Source organism: Geotrypetes seraphini, chromosome 5 (assembly GCF_902459505.1).
Source record: "Geotrypetes seraphini chromosome 5, aGeoSer1.1, whole genome shotgun sequence".
Lineage (NCBI taxonomy): Eukaryota > Metazoa > Chordata > Amphibia > Gymnophiona > Dermophiidae > Geotrypetes > Geotrypetes seraphini.
The window spans coordinates 236,440,678-236,458,205 of NC_047088.1; the positions used below are offsets into that span (position 1 = coordinate 236,440,678).

Genomic DNA, 17,528 nt, shown 5'->3' on the forward strand with positions numbered 1-17,528 from the left:
AGACAGCTTTGCTCTGGGGGGAAGACAGAAGGGGCCATGGAGAGACAGGGAAAAGGAAAGGGGGCTGCTTTGCTCTGGGGGGGAAGACAGAAGGGGCCATGGAGAGACAGGGAGAGGGAAAGGGGGCTGCTTTGGGGGGAGGGGTGTGCTTGGGGCAAACAGCTTTGCTCTGGGGGGGAAGACAGAAGGAGCCATGGAGAGACAGGGAAAGGGGGCTGCTTTGGGGGGAGGGGTGTGCTTGGGGCAAACAGCTTTGCTCTGGGGGGGAAGACAGAAGAGGGCCATGGAGAGACAGTTAGGGAGAGGGAAAGGGGGCTGCTTTGGGGGGAGGGGTGTGATGGGGGCAGACAGCTTTGCTCGGGGGGGGGGGGGGCGGGGAGACAGAAGGACACAGACAGCGGCCAAGGAGAGCGAGATAAAGAAACACAGACAGACAGACACATCTATTCTAGCATCCGTTAATGTAACGGGCTTAAAGACTAGTAACAAATAAAACTGTTTTATTTATATATGAACTTAACAATTTAATGGCTAGAAGTGCACTACCATGTTAGTACATGTTGTTAGTAAATAGGTAAAGCAAAATAAAAAAGGAAAACTTCTGTACCAAATATTAATGAAGAAACCCCCCCAGAGCTGACCAAGGTTATCAAGCTGGCAATTAAACTTTAATCAAAAGTCGAACACATACATCTTCTACTTGTATTTAAAAACACTGTCAACTTATTCACCTCCATATCTTGATTAACTTCTGACACCCTACATGTCCTCCTGCATACTTTGCTCATCCCAACAAAACTTACTCATAATTCCAACATCCAGCCAAATTATAATTTCACACGTTCATCTAATTTTTCGGTTACTGGCCTTCAATTATGGAATGAATTTCCTTCTCATCTCAAGACTCAAAACTTCCCTCAATAAATTTAAATCAAATCTAAAAACTTTTCTTTGCCAGGAAGTGTTTGATCTTTAGCCCCTTCTTTATCCATTCTTCCCAACTAGATTCACATAAGTTCTGAACAAGCATGCAGACTAAAAGACAAAGGAAAAATGTTTGTCCCATCTAACTTTAAGCACCTCCTTTCTATCAATAATTGTAGTTACAAAAACCTTCATCAATGGATGAAAAGGATGGTTCACCAGAGACATTTATATACATCAATGGTCTAATATAATCAATATTAGAAAAACTATTGTCCTTAGCAAACTTCATTATGCAACCATTTCACAATATTTTTGCAATCAGTGGTATTCCAAGAGGACTAAGGGCTAGATGCACTAAAATCTCCAATCGTTGCTAAACTGGTTTGACTGGTTTAGCAATTGATCATATTTGCAGACCCGATGCCCAAAATGGCTCACTGTGTGGTTTTCTGTGCAATCATACATTTTCTGATTCTGGCATGCAAATGACATCATTAATATTAAAACTAGGCTTCCAACTGATGCCCTAAACTTGTATGCCAGAATTGGGTTGGTAGGACTGGAACACCAAATAGGTCTGCCTGGTTTTTTTTTTTTTCTATGGGCACATAGATGTTGTGCTCATATAAAAAAACAAACAAAAAAATATGCTGTGCTGACAACTCTCCTCACTGATGAACGATCCCGATATAAAAAAATCAGAAACAGGGACGCCCACTCCTTCTTGCCACCGCAACCCACCCCCACCCATATGAACCACATGAACTGACCCCTCCCCTCTCCTTCCCCAAAAATTGGCAGAAGGGATACCCTTCCTTCCTGCCGATGCAAACCAACCCCTCCCTGACCCACCAACTTACTAGCTCCCCTTCCTAAAAGAGAAAATAGGCAGGAGGGATGTCCACTCCCTCTTGCCACTGGATGTCGCCACCGCCCCCCCCTCGAACCACTCCCCACACCTCCCCATACCTTAAAAATAGATGACAGCAAGAGTGATGCCCAGACCCTCCTGCTCTCTAGGCCCACCACTCCAAAATACCATACATTTTTCTTCTATACCGCAAATTTCAGCTAGGATTCAATGCAGTTTACAATAAGATTAAGAACCAAGGACATGAACATTGAATGAAGGATAGGAGGTAAGCCTCTGAGATTCTGCGTTGGTGCACAGCTAGCAGAACTTTATGTAGAGTAGAAGTGCTACACCACACAACAAGGTTTCAGATCCATGCATAGCACTAAGTCGCTACTATTAAAGCGGGCCTTCCCCTTCCCAGTGCATCCTGGGATACAGAGGAAGGAGCCTAGGGCGCTAATTGTCTCAGACACCTAAGGCTTTTTTCTGGGAGGGGCCTTTGGGAAGAAGGGAAGGGTTGGTTGGGAGGGTATAGTGAGGGGGGTGTTGGTTCACGGCAGCAGAAGGTAGTAAGCATCCCTCCTGCCAATTTTTGAGGAGGGGAAGGGATGGGTCGGTTTGGGGAGTCCTTGCAGGGGGAGTCAGTGCGGGGGAGGTTCATGGTAGCAGGAGGGAGGGAGGGAGTGGGCATCCCACCTGCATATTTTTTTTATACCGGGAGTCATTTGGTGAGGGAAGCATCATCGGGGGGGGGGGGGGGCCTTTTTCTTTTTAAATAGGGCAGATATTGTGCATGTGTAATACACGTACAACATTTTTTAAAAAAAAGAATAAAGTCCCAGCAGCTGAGTGGCAGGAGGCTGCTTTGGGGCTTCCCCTGCCACTCAGTTGTTCGGTCTTCCCCAAACGGCTCTGCGCTTTGTGATAGGAATTCTGCTAGCCCTACTAGAAACAGGGAGGAAGATCCTGCAAGCCCCATTAAAACCCTGTTATCAGATCTGGTAAACATCCTGAAGTGTATAGAAATCCTGTACACAGCTTTAGAGAGGAGCCTGCCCCTTTAAGAATTCCTAGAGCTCAGGCTGACATTCAGAGTTAGGGCCCTTTAAGATCTTGCCTGTCCCTGCTAGGAGGGGACGTGGCTGGATTCCGAGGCTTCCATTTCCTGAGCTTTCCTCGTCAGATAGAGAGCGAGGAAACAGCTGGAACAAGAAGTGAACGTAGGCTGGGAAGGAGGCCAGGCCTTCCAGCTGAACCAGAGCCAGCACAAGGTAGTTCCCCCGCGGAGCCTGTTGACTGGGAGATGGAAAAGCTTGCTGAAAGTCACACTAAGCCAGTCACAGAAGCCCAGCCATGGAGAGTGAAGAGGACTATGCTTTGCCTGTCCTTAGGGGAGAGCAGATGGATTGTAAGTAGGCTGATTAAGCCAAGCAGTTACTTTTACTGGAGTTTTTTAAGGTTTTTTTTTTAAACCTGCCTGGGTGTTTGTGCTAGGGACATTGTAGGGCGTGTCCAGACTTCCTAAGGAACTGTAAAGCAGAAGCTGCCTTTTTGTTTGGTTTTGGAGCAGCTTGTGCACTGCTCTGAGTTGTTCTTTGGGGGTGAAGAATAATAACTGTGCTTGTCTTTTGGGAGGGCGGCAAACCTGAGGTGTATGGGCCTATCTCCTCCCAGCCTGTTGGGGATTTGGCTCTACCCAACAGAGCTTCAGCCAGAGCCAGAGAGTGTACTTTTCAAAAGGAAAATGTTTGTTTAAATGCACTGTTCTTGATTGGCCAAAGAGTGGGGCCAGAAGAAAAGTTTTTGGATTTATGCTTTGATAGTTGGACTTTATCCAGAGCACTGGTTGTGCTGAGTTTGAACCTAAGAATAATCCTTGGAGCTAAAGGGTGAATAGTTTGCTTAAAGGCTCCAGTGTGAGAACCAGTGAAAACTTTACCTTGAAAATTATTGCAGGACATGAGTGTCCTTGGGGAGCTCATGCTACACCTATCATTTTGTGTCGAGCTCCACTTCCGTGGAGATGATGCGGTATATAAACTTAAGGCTTAGTTTAGTTTTGAGTTTTATTTGCCATTAAAGTGTTTTTGCCTTATACAACACGGGAGACTCAGTGTGCAATCTGTGGGAGGCACTGGGAGCTGTGTTCCATGGCCTTTCTTTCTTCTCTGGGACAGGGATTCAGAGGGGCAACTAGGCCTAGCCAGGATCCTGTCCCACAGCATGTGTCAAAGTTGCTCTCAGAGCGACTGGTCAGATGGGATTACGGCAAACTTCCGTGCAAATCATTTGCATTGAAATCTGTTGGAACATCGATTGCTGTTCTACAATCAGTCAAAAAATTGGCCAACAGTGACTCGTAGTCTTAACGATCATGTTTTGTGCATCTAGCCCTCAGAATTTTAAAAAGAGCTTCACCTTTTTACCAATAATCAAGAGTTTGAATTGTTAGTAAGCAATTTTAAATAAATATTCACTGGACTTAATATTAATTGTGGAAACTTCCAAAAAGCACAGTTACTTACCGTAACAGGTGTTATCCAGGGACAGCAGGCATATATTCTCACATGTGGGTGACGTCATCTACGGAGCCCCGCGCGGACAGCTTTTCAAGCAAACTTGATTGAAGTTTCAAGTTTGCACACTGCACCACGCATGTGCTAGCCTTCCTGCCCACTAGAGGGCGCATCCCCACCTCGTGGTCCTCAGTTCCATATCAAGCAAAGAAGCCATCCCCGGGGAGGTGGGCGGGTTGTGAGAATATATGCCTGCTGTCCCTGGATAACACCTGTTACGGTAAGTAACTGTGCTTTATCCCAGGACAAGCAGGCATGATATTCTCACATGTGGGTGACCTCCAAGCCAACCAAAAAAGGGCAGGTGGGAGGATGGCAATTTAGGAAAACAGGTTACGTAACACCGACTGGCCAAACCGGCCGTCGCTTCTGGACAGAGTGTCCAGACAGTAGTGGGAGGTGAACGTATGAACCGAAGACCAAGTGGCAGCTTTACATATGTCCTCCACAGGAGTAGACCGGAGGAAAGCAACAGAAGCTGCCATAGCCCTGACCTTATGCCCCGTGACTCGACCATGGAGCGTGAGACCAGCCTGAGCGTAGCAAAAAGAAATACAAGCAGCCAACCAGTTGGACAAGGTGCGCTTGGAAACAGGATGTCCCAACCGATTAGGATCAAAGGACAAAAACAATTGAGGAACCTTCCGATGAGACTTGGTATGTTGGAGATAAAAGGCCAACGCCCTCTTACAGTCAAGCGTGTGAAGCGCCGCCTCACCAGGATGAGAGTGGGGCTTCGGGAAGAACACCGGAAGAACAATGGACTGATTGAGGTGGAAATCAGACACAACCTTAGGCAAAAATTTAGGATGGGTGCGAAGAACCACCTTGTCATGATGGAACACAGTAAAAGGTGGATCCGCAACCAAAGCCTGCAGCTCACTAATCCGACGAGCGGATGTGAGCGCAATCAAAAAGACCACTTTCCAAGTGAGAAACTTAAGATGAGATTTATCAAGAGGCTCAAAAGGAGGCCTCATCAGCTGAGCTAAGACCACATTAAGATCCCAAACTACAGGAGGAGGTTTCAGAGGAGGATGGACATTCCCGAGACCCCTCATGAAACGAGTTACCAGAGGATGAAGAGAGAGAGATCGACTCTCGAGATGCCGATGGAACGCCGCAATGGCACTGAGATGCACCCGAATGGAAGTCGTCTTCAGTCCAGACTGAGACAGATGCAACAAATATTCCAGCACCGAAGACACGGGAACTGAACTCGGGTCCAGATGGTTCGAGGAACACCAGGATGAAAATCTGGTCCATTTCTGGGAATAACAAAGCCGAGTCGAGACCTTGCGCGAGGCTTCCAAAATCTCCCTCACCGACTGAGAAACAGGAACCGAAGTCAAGGGGAAAGGAACCAAGCGGTCAGATGTAAAGACTGCAGATTGGGATGTAACAGCGAACCCCGACTCTGAGACAGCAGAGAGGGAAAGACAGGCAGAAGTAGAGGTTCCCTGACACTGAGTTGAAGGAGCAGGGAGAACCAGTGCTGTCTGGGCCAACGAGGCGCAATGAGAATCATAGTGGCTCTGGTCGACTTGAGATGTACCAGCGTTCTCAAGATCAGAGGAAAAGGAGGGAACGCATAAAGGAACCTCCCCCCCCAATCGAGAAGGAAGGCATCGGCCTCGAGACGGTCCCGGGAGTACATCCGAGAACAGTAGAGGGGTAGTTTGTGAGTCTCCGGGGAGGCAAACAGATCCACCTGAGGAGTCCCCCAGCGGTCGAAGACCTCGCGTAGAACCCGGGCGTTCAGCGACCACTCGTGCGGCTGGAGAAGACGACTGAGTTTGTCTGCCAGACAGTTCTTCTCTCCCTGGATGTAAACCGCACGCAGGAATATGTTCTGGGAGACGGCCCATTCCCAAAGGCACAGGGCTTCCTGGCACAGAGGCCAAGAGCCCGTCCCCCCTTGTTTGTTTACATAATACATTGCCACCTGGTTGTCCGTCCGCACGAGCACTACTTGATCGTGCAGTAGGTGGCAGAAAGCTCGTGCAGCCAGAAAAATGGCACGAAGCTCCAACACATTGATGTGACAAAGACGGTCCTCGGCCGACCATAGGCCCTGCGTTCGCAGACCGTCGAGATGTGCCCCCCACGCGTACTCCGAGGAGTCCGTGGTCAGGACCTTGCGACATGGAGGAACGAGAAACAGCAAACCCCCTGAAAGACTGGAAGAGTCGGTCCACCAACGGAGCGAGCGTCTCAAAGAAGGAGTCACTGCTATCGGACAAGAGACTGGGTCGCGATCCTGTCGCCATTGAGAGACCAGAGTCCACTGAGGAAGCCTCAGATGCAAGCGAGCGAAGGGAGTGACGTGGACCGTCGATGCCATGTGGCCCAGAAGGATCATCATACGCTGAGCCGACACCACGGATAGCTTCAAAACTTGGCGACCTAACCGAAGCAAGGCCTCCCTCCGAGGAGGGGGGAGGAAAGAGCGGAGGCGAACCGTGTCCAGCACGGCGCCGATAAACTGTAGAGACTGAGCCGGGCACAACTGAGACTTGGGAAAGTTCACTTCGAACCCTAGTCGGTGAAGTAAGATGATAGTCTGTTGGGTCGCTAAGATAACTCCCTCCCTGGTCGGGGCCTTGATCAGCCAATCGTCCAGGTAGGGAAAGACCTGCAGCCCCCGAGAGCGCAGGGCTGCCGCGACTACCACCATACACTTGGTGAATACCCGAGGGGATGACGCCAGACCAAAGGGAAGGACCCGATACTGAAGGTGCAACTCTCCCACTTGGAACCGTAAGAACTTGCGAAAAGCGGGATGCACCGGAACATGGGTATATGCTTCCTTCAAGTCCAGGGAGCACATCCAATCCCCTTCCTCCAACAGGGGGTACAAAACCGGCAGCGATAACATACGGAACTTCTCCCGGACTAGGAACTTGTTGAGCTTCCGGAGGTCCAAAATGGGGCGCAAATCCCCGGTCTTTTTCGGGACCAAAAAGTAACGGGAGTAAAACCCCCGACCTCGCTGGTCTGGAGGGACCGGCTCCACTGCCCGTAGGCTCAACAAGGCCCTGGCCTCGACCAGGAGAAGGGGCAACTGGCTCCGATTGGACGGGCAAGCGCTGGGCGGCCTGTCTGAAGGCTATGATAAGAAGTTTAGTGAATAGCCCTCGGAGACGGTCCGGAGCACCCATGCGTCGGATGTAATCTCGGTCCAAGCCCCGTAAAAGGACCTGAGTCGACCCCCGATGGGGAGGGGGTCCGGCGATATCGCGGAGGGGGCCCGCCCCCAACCGCAGATCCCGTCAAAAAGACGGCGCGGGCTTGGACGCTCCCTGCGCTGGGGGTTTAGGCTGACCTCCCCTACCCTGTTGGGGTGGACGTCGGGGCGGAGGTCTCGAGAAGGCTGGCGTAGATTTTTGCGGATATCTTCTCGGGGGCTGCCGAAAAGGTTTTTGCGGCGGGGCCTTAGGTTTGGGGCGGACCAGGGAGGCCAGAGAGCGCTCCTGCTCTGACAGACGTTTGGTCGCCGCCTCCAGGGAGTCGTCGAACAGCTCAGACCCCACACAGGGCAAGTTCGCCAAACGCTCCTGCAGGTTGGGGTCCATCTCGAGGGTACGGAGCCACGCCAGCCGGCGCATAGCCACCGCACAGGCCGATACCCTCGAGGCGAGCTCAAAGGCGTCGTACACAGCGTGGAATAGGTACAAGCGCAATTGCGACAGATGTGACATAAAGGTGGCGAACTTCTCCCTATGGGAATCAGGTATGACTTCCCTAAAAGTTGGGAGGTCCTTCACCATGGTACGCAAGAAGGAAGAATAGAAAATGCATAATTTAAGACCCTGGTCGCCATCTGAGAGTTAGCGTAGAGGCGACGACCAAATTTGTCAAGGGTCCGTCCTTCCCTCCCCGGCGGGACCGCTGCAGACACCCTGGAAGGTTGAGTCTTCTTAAGCGCCGACTCCACCAGGAGCGATTGGTGGGAGAGTTGCGCCTTCTCGAACCCCTTAGGAGGGAGGGTCCGGTATTTCGACTCCATCTTGGACGGCACCACCGTGACTGTTAAGAGGGGTCTCCAAATTTCTCAGTAAGGTCTGATGAAGTACCTTATTCAGCGGAAGGCGAGGGGATTCCCGAGAGGGAGCCGGAAGATCCTGCTCCTCCAAAAACTCCTTGGTGTAGTGGGAACCTGCCAACAAGTCCACTCCCAAAGCCCCCGCCATATCCTGCACAAACCGGGAGAATGACGAAGGTCTGGCAGGCGGAGAAGGAGACCGAGATTTCCAAGCCGAGCCGAAAGGGGAGGCCTCGCGGGAATACCTCGGCTCTCTACCGGACCCCGATCCCCACGAGGCACGCTCCCGGGACCTCGAGGGGGTCGGGGACCGATCATGCCTGAGAGAAGCCTCGGGGGAACCCCCCGGGGTACGAGGAATCGAGGCCCGTCCCTTCCGCCTCGGCGAGGAGGCACGGGAACCTTCCCCGACCGGGGAGCGGAAAAGACTGGGGTTATCCAGTCGGAGCTCCGAGACCTGTAAGGTCGCTTCGCCTTCCTCGGACGGCGCCTCGTCCGAGGCATGCCCGAAGGCGAGGAGCCTCGCGAGGACCTCGAAGAAGAAGAGGACGAGAGTCTCCGCACCCGGCGCATCTTATCACGGGGCCGCACGCTACGCTCAGGTAGTCCCACCGATGCCGTATCCGAGGGCAAAGCCGAGGGCGAGGCAGTACGAACCTCGGGGGCCGAAGCGCCCGAGGCCGAGGTCGCCAACTGCGGGGCAGCCGAGACCGAAGCAGTCGAGGTCGAAGCCTGCTGCAGGTGCTCAATGGCCCCGGACAGCTCCGAGGCGATCAAAGCCCGGAGTAAGTCCTGGAAGGCCGGGATCGTCATCCCAGGTGGTAACACCTGTCGATGCTCCTCAGAGGGCGACCTCGGTCTCGAGTATTCCCTCGGGGCAATCGATTTTGATACCTTGGGCTGGGCGGAGGCAGACCCTCCCGCCGTCGAAGAGCCCGAGGATGGCTTCTTGGTCGAACCTGGAGCTGAGGAGGGAAGTGGAGACTTACCCGAGGTCGGCTTGGACGAGGCAACAGGCTTCGGCGGGGCCGAAGGTCGAGGCGAAGCCGAGGGGCCCGAGGCCGAGGTCGAGGTCAAGGCCGGGGCCGAAGCCGAGGCCGAACTCGAGGCCTTCCCGGTCGGGGACTCAACGGCGAAAAGTTCCGCCATGCGGGCCTTGCGACGTTTGAGAGCCCGCTTCTGAAAAGTGGCACACCTAGCACAAGAGTCTGTCGGGTGCTGGGGCCCCAAACACCTCAAACAGCACCGGTGAGGATCAGTAATCGACAAGAGTCGGTCGCACCGACCGCACTTCTTAAATCCCGTCACGGGCCGGGACATGGGCCCAAAAAGCGGCCGAGAACAGGCGAGGTCCCACGGCCGCGGCTACCGGGAGCCCCCGGAGCGACAGAAAAAATAATCCTTTTTTTTTTTTTTTTTTTAGAAGAACGAACAATTAAATAAGAAAACAACAAAACGCAGCGACCGCGTCGAAATTAGGACACAGCCGCGGCAACAGAAGGCAAATGCAGAGCACAATTTTCCACAGGGCTTCTGGCTCCGCGGATGAAATTGAACTGAGGACCACGAGGTGGGGATGTGCCCTCTAGTGGGCAGGAAGGCTAGCACATGCGTAGTGCAGTGTGCAAACTTGAAACTTCAATCAAGTTTGCTTGAAAAGCTGTCCGCGCGGGGCTCCGTATATGACGTCACCCACATGTGAGAATATCATGCCTGCTTGTCCTGGGATAAAGAAGAATGAATATTTGAAAAAGAAAATCTTGTTTTTAGACCTAGAGATAATTCAATAACACATTATGCACAATCAAGCTCTATGGTTAGGAAAAGAAGCAGAAAAAGGATATGTAGTGAATCAAATGAAAAATTTTCACACCTTACCTATAGTATGAGTCCTCAACATATAGTACCATCTGGACTTCAAAAGACTTTTTTTTTTTAAAAAGAAAATTTTGGCATGTAATACCCTGAACACACAGGCATCCACCCTTCCTTTTTCCATCCAGAGACATGGAAATCTACAGCGAGGGGGGCAGAACTTTTTCACAGACCACAATCGTAGCAGAGATAGGAAGATTGGGTATTTATCTCGATAATCTTCTTTCTGTTAACACAGCATACGTGTCCTGACAATCACAAGCTGTTGCAGAAGAAATCAATACCTTTTCTTCAGCTCTGTCCTGTCTCTCTTCAGTTTGTACCAGAACGACAGCCGCGGCTCTGAACTTTCAAAAAGGGAATTACGAAGGGATGAGATGCATGGTGGGGAAGAAGATTAAGAGGAGGATGAACACTGTAAAAACGCTAGACAGACATGGGGAAAGTTCTTCTTCATCCAGAGAGAGTGGTGGAAAACTGGAACGCTCTTCCGGAGGCTATAACAGGGGAAAACAACCTTGAGGGATTCAAGACAAAGTTAGACAAGTTCCTGATGAACCGGAACATACGCAGGTAGGGCTGGTCTCGGTTAGGGCACTGGTCTTTATCCTAGGGGCCGCCGTAGGAGCGGACTGCTGGGCACGATGGATCACTGGTCTGACCCAGCAGAGGCAATTCTTATGTTCTTATCACATTCTCTGGCAATGCATTCCAGAGCTTAACTATTCTCCGAGTGAAAAAATATTTCCTCCAAAAGTATTTCCCTGTAACTTCGAGTGTCCCCTAGTCTTTGCAATTTTTGACAGAGTGAAAAATCGATCCACTTATACCTGTTCTACTCCACTCCTCAGCTTTCTCTTTTCCAAGCTGAAGAGCCCTAACCGTTTTAGTCTTTCCTCATACGAGAGGAGTTCCATCCCCTTTACCATCTTGGTCGCTCGTCTTTCAACCTTTTCTAGCGCCACTATATCTTTCTTGAGAGAAGGAGACCAGAATTGAACGCAATACTCCAGATGAGGTCGCACCATGGAGCAATACAGGGGCATTATAACCTTCTTGATCTTATTAACCATCCCCTTTTTTTAATAATTCCTAACATCCTGTTTTTGTACTTTTCCATTTAGGGCAATTTGTGACCAGTTTCCAATTTTGTGGAATATGTCTGGAGGAGAGACATAGGGTGACCACAGAGTGGTTAAATGGGAGGAAGGCAGACAAGAATTTTTTGATGGAACAGGATCATGAGGTGCCATCATAAAGTTCATGTTATTGATTAATTTCCCTAGTTCCATATTCAAGCATCACCTGGTATCACAAAAGTATGTGAGCAATACCAGAAAATTCTATGGAGCTGTTTTAAAGCAGTAACAATGGAACTCCTAAGTCACAGAAGACCAGGGCATCTCCTGAAGCCAGGATTAGACATTTTTCTTAAATGCAAAGGTAGTTTAAAAACTCCAAGGATAAACATACCTAAAGCAGTTATTGATAAGATTCAATGACATGAGACATGACAGTAATTTATAAAATATTTATATACCATCTTACTGAAAAAAAAATTCAAAATACTATACATAGCAAAAAAATATATATATATATTATTTTTTTGTTTCATCTTCTTTGTTAAACTTATCAGCAATATCTGTAAGGAAACACTGTAGCCAACATTTGCAAAAATACTTATTATTTGTGAAAAAAACACCAGTACAAAATGTGATTAAGATCTAAAAATGGATTATAATAACATTGCTAAAACAGGTGTGAACAGCATAAATTAGTTAACTATACTTTTTGAAGCTGTAATACATAACTAGGAATTCATTGGAGGTGCAAACTAAAAACTGTAATTTGCATAAAAGAACTCTCTTTGCAGACCAGAAACAAGGAAAAGAAGCAGCAAACCTGGACTTTATTACTCTTAGAGGGGAGAGTGTGGCGCAGTGGTTAAAGCTACAGCCTCAGCATCCTGGGGATGTGGGTTCAAACCCACGCTGCATCTTGTGACCCTGGGCAAGTCACTTAATCCCTCATTTGCCCAAGGTACATTAGACAGATTGTGAGCCCACCGGGACAAACAGGAAAAAATGCTTGAATAAACTCATGTAAACTGTTCTGAGATCTCTTGGGAGAATGGTATAGAAAGCTGAATAAATAAATAATAAAATAAATAAATATTATATTTATTGCACCTTTCACTATGAAACTATCATATACACACACAGGATTAACCATCAAATCAAATCAGCTTCTGTAATATTCAAAATGGATTAAAATCCAATTTCTGTAGAAACTGAAACAAGTACTTTCAAACCTTCACTTCAATGTAATAAACCTGTAACTCACAAAATTTGCAGTAAATTCATTTCAATTTTAACCTCAAGTTGCGCCTTATTTTCATTTGAAAAGATACAAGTTATTTAAATATGACAAAAAAATTCCTATGAAAAACCCACTGAGTAACTTGAAAAACATGCAAATAAGAACCAACAAAGCCAGCAACCAGGCATACACAAATCTGAGCTCCACTGCAGGAGTGCACAAAAGTTGCATTTGTCTTTCTCGACATTATCACCTATACCTTCCAACTATTAGCTCACCAGAAGTAGAGTCATTTCTGCTGATTCCTTTGTTTTTGATTTGCGCTCCTTGGGCAAGTCATTTAACTCCCCATAGCCTCAGGAACAAACTCCAATTACTAGCTCTCTAGGGTTAGAAAAATACTTACTGTGCCTGAATGTACACCACTTCGATAGCTTTTGGGATTGCAGTTGATATAAAAAATAAATAAATAAACATATACTATTGTATTTTTGTTATAATACCATGGAGGGTGACAAATACAATAAAATAATAAATATTTTCAAATGATTTAGATTAGATTAGATAATTGGAAATAATGGAATTTTCAAATGGAAAATGGAATTTTCAAATGGAAAATTGGAAATAATGTAATTATTTCCAATGCTTAGAAGGAATCACACTGGGGCAGACCAAGGTCTATCAAGACCAGTATCCTATTCCAAGAGTGGACAATCCAGGTCACAAGTACCTGGCAAGATCCCAAAAGAGTAAAATAGATTTTATGCTGCTTGTCCTAGAAATAAGCAGTAATGGCTTATGGACTTTTCTTTTAGGAAATTATCTTTTAGGAATAACCCTCAATGGTTATTGGAAAACGCCAATAAAATGTCTACCTTGTTTCATAAAAGGACTATATGCCATAAAATTCATGCTTGAAAAAGTCAAGACTATTCATGTTTTAAAATTAAAGTGTAGTGGATATTGTTTGCTAGCAAAAATCATTTTCTTTTGCTAATTAAGGGCTCCTTTTACTAAGCTGCATTAGGGCTTTAACGCGCGGAATACGCTAACACCCGCATAAGTTCTAGCCGCGTAGCGCGGTGTTAGCGTGCGCTAAAAACGCTAGCGCACCTTAGTAAAAGGAGCTCTAAACCAAAGAACTGAAAAAAATACAAGCCATCTCTCCAAAGCATCTCTTTAAATCAAATAAATCTACTCTAAAAGAAAACAACCCCTCATTCTAAACATTTTTGAGGATAAATACAAGTTAAATATGATGTATATAAATTAAGCAATTTAAAGTGCTGGGACTAAAGAAACAATTCTCTTTAGAATACTACAATTTTTATATTCTCTCTGCTATTTTTTTAGCCATGTTCTATTTGGACATCAGGGGCTTCTGCCAACAGTCACAATTAGGTAATTAATTTAGGATTAATCCCGACAGCATTCACAAAAAGAAAGATTTTTTTTATCTTGCTCCCCCTCCCCCAAATGTTTAAATATGAAGATCTCACTCAGTTTTATGTCAGTAAGATTTAAATTTTTACTTCACCCCTCCACAATCTCTTAACCAGTTTATTTAGCAAATTATCATCAACTATACGATCTTATGGAAAGATCAGTATAGACTATGCATTTGTATTTATATAAGAGGGTTATATTTCCCTTAGGCCCTTCATTTAGGCTGTTTATTATCAATTACCTTATCTTTTAAGTTTCAGAATTCACTACATTATTAACAATGATCTCAACCAATATGGTTTTCAAAATTAGGTTTTCTGTGTTAGATTATAATTGAAATTTCAATTATAATCAGTATTTTACAATATTTGAAAAATCATGTTAATGGGAAATCAATCCCACATTTCTAGCTTACACACTAAAACAGTTTAATGTCATGCATGCTTTGCACACTATAATAAAAAAAAACATTGAAATCTGGCCAACCAATTAGGACAGTACGGTAAATTATATTAACCATCTACATTCCAATTAAAGCACTTAACTGCAATTTTCAACATAATTTAATGTATAAAATTAGTGTAGCAAACGATTAAAAATAAATGTCCATTTTTCTTGCACTTTAATACTCATTAAGTGCACATAATTAAAAAGCAAAACACATCTCATTTCATGATACCGAGTTAGTCCTCTTAAAAACACACCGTACCTGCATCAACCTGGCACACAGCTTGATCATATTTTATCACCAGAGATGTAAATTCCATAGCATCTAAATATAAGCACTCTGAATGCTCTTTTCGAGAGCCTGAAGCAGAAATGCATTCGGCTGGTGATTTAGCCATTTGAAGAAACCAACCGTAGTCTGTTAAGGCTCTTGAAGCCTTGAACAACAGAAAAATCAACAGCTGTACTTTGTGATGTCAGTAACACCCCAACCAGTCACAAAATAGAAAACCGAAACAGACTAAATTGAGCTCTTTATTAGCAATTCAGTAGGAAGAGCTTTAACTGCTCTCTGAAGCCACAAATGGAGCACTTTTGGGAGGTTTAATCATTCTTTGGATTAGCATGCTCTCTCATCTGTTACACATGCATTCGATTAATATTGGAAATCAAGAAAAAAAAAATTACATGTGCACCTATCAAAAGGTGCACATGTAATTTTGTTTTGAACCTACTTTTCCCTTTTATACTCGTATATAGACCCCCATCTAGATAGCTTGCCATGTGTTTTCAGTGATGAAGAGGGGCTGCTACACAAGGGAGAGACACCTTTCCTCTCTGGGAATGAGTACATTACATTTGCAGTATGCCCGACTCTAGTTAACCCTGTTGAACAGGAAACGTTGAACTTCAGTCTCTGGCACATTCAGGCAAGATGTACAGGAACTGGAAAAGATGGTAGCCTGTGCAGGCTGGCAGATCCTTTTCTATCAACCTGCGCAAGGTTTTTGACCATCCTTGAACTGACTGGCTCTGATCCTAAAATCTGTCATTTTGATTTATGTTGGACCACTAGATCCTACAAGATCATGAAGATCATGGTAGCTCTACCCCTAATATTTTCTTAAGAAAAACAATAGGCTTAGCCACCAACATTAAACTCCATACACCATAGCTTTATAGGGAGAAGGCCCATCACGATTTTAGATTGGGGAGGATAACTTGTGTCTTACCCAGTGGCATAGTAAAGGGGAGGGGGGTGGACCGCTCCAGGCGATGTCTTGGTGGGGGCGCCGGGGCCTCTTCTCCTCTTTGCCCCACGTGCGCCTTCAATTCCCCACCACCGTACCTCTAGCTGTTGCCAGCGCGAGCAGCAGTTCAAACCAGCTACTCGCAGTAGCCTCGGCACTCCCCTCCAACGTTACTTCCGGATCCCACAACTAGGAAGCAATGTCAGAGGGAGAGCTGACACTGGTGCAGGCAGCAAGTTAGAGATGCTGCTCATGCCGGGGAGCAGGATGGGGAGCATGAATGGCAGGCATGGGCAGAAAAGGAGCCCCTCGGGCGCCTCCCATCCTTGCTACGTCACTGGTCTTACCTAATAATTTTCTCTTTCTTTAGTCCCACCAGACCAGTCTAGATGAATGGGTTGTGCCTGTCTACCAGCAGATGGAGACAGAGAAAAAGCAATTGCAAGTAATTCACCCCTTAAAGATATCGTGCAGCCCAGAACGTTTAGTTTCAAATACCCAAGCAATGTAACACATGATATGTATAGCAAAAAACAATGACAAATCCACAGCAATGAAACTACCCAACTTTAGGTTTAACCTCAACTGACATGCAGATATTTCAGAGTCAGGAGATATAAAGAAACAAAATGGGAAGTCTAAAAGCTGGCATCTGCAGAGAAATGCATCACTTAAGGAAAAGTAGATAGGGAGGGTCTCTGGACTGGTCTGGTAGGACTAAAGGAAAGAAAATCATCATCAGATAAGACATCATTTTTCCTTCCTTTTCATCCATATCAGCAAAATAGTGACTCCATTAGAGCGGAACCAAAAAATATAATTGAAGAATTCCACAGATAAACCTAAGCCTAATTTCTATCAGTAAAAGTTACAGTTATTTTATTTGATATACCGCCATTTTTAACAAAAAGTCAAAGCAAAGCGGGTATACAATTAATAAAAAAAGTGAGCAATATTAAAAATAAAAACATGTGCAGTAATTGACTTGTGTATTAATTCTGGATATTTCATTGCTATTTTATGGGTCAATTGCTGTTGATCATTATGAAATGTAAACTTCAATAAAGATGATTGAACTTAAAACAAAAACATAACAAGGGGAGAATACACAAACAAATTAACCAAACTAGACACAAAAGGACAAAAGGGCAGGAAAGGTTTACAATATCTTAAGGATAAGAACAAGAGGGTAGGATACAGAAAGAATAAGGAAAAGAAAAGTGTAAGATAGTGACTACCTGATCGCAAGTAATATGAAAAAGTTACAAGGAAATTAACTATCTAGTCAGAATTATGGGAAAATATTGCAGAGATAGACTCCCTAGTCTCGAGCAATGGCAAAAGAAACGATCCTAGTGATTATGCAAGGCACAAGGGAAATCAACAAAAGTTTAAATCCACGAACTTGTACATTGGACCACCAAAGAGAATAAACTAAGAAGGAGATCACTTAGGTGAACTCCAGAGGTGCCAACAAAAGCACTGGGGAGAAGAAATGGTGCATCATCTATACAATATGAAAACTATAAGATGGAGCAAAGGAAGAATGAAGCCCTGCAACAAGCACAGCATCACAAAGTCCATAGACATAATCTAACAATGAAAGCCTAAAAGACGCAAAATAAAATGGTATTCCACAAACTCATGAATTTAAAAGATATACCGTAATTGCAGAACATAGAACTCAGGTAGCCTGTGTCAGAAGGAATCTGTGTTAATACGCTAAACGAAGGACAAGAGGAAAACAATTGAAACAAACAGCGGAAGCAGGAAAACAGTGAACTGGA

The 17,528-nt window shown here is 45.9% G+C and overlaps 1 protein-coding gene across 11 annotated transcripts in view; it reads right to left on the reverse strand.

Moving 5' to 3' along the window:
• The window catches only part of R3HDM1 (R3H domain containing 1), a 288,043-nt gene that overhangs the window by 259,181 nt on the left and 11,334 nt on the right, over positions 1-17,528 (reverse strand). The window lies entirely within an intron of this gene.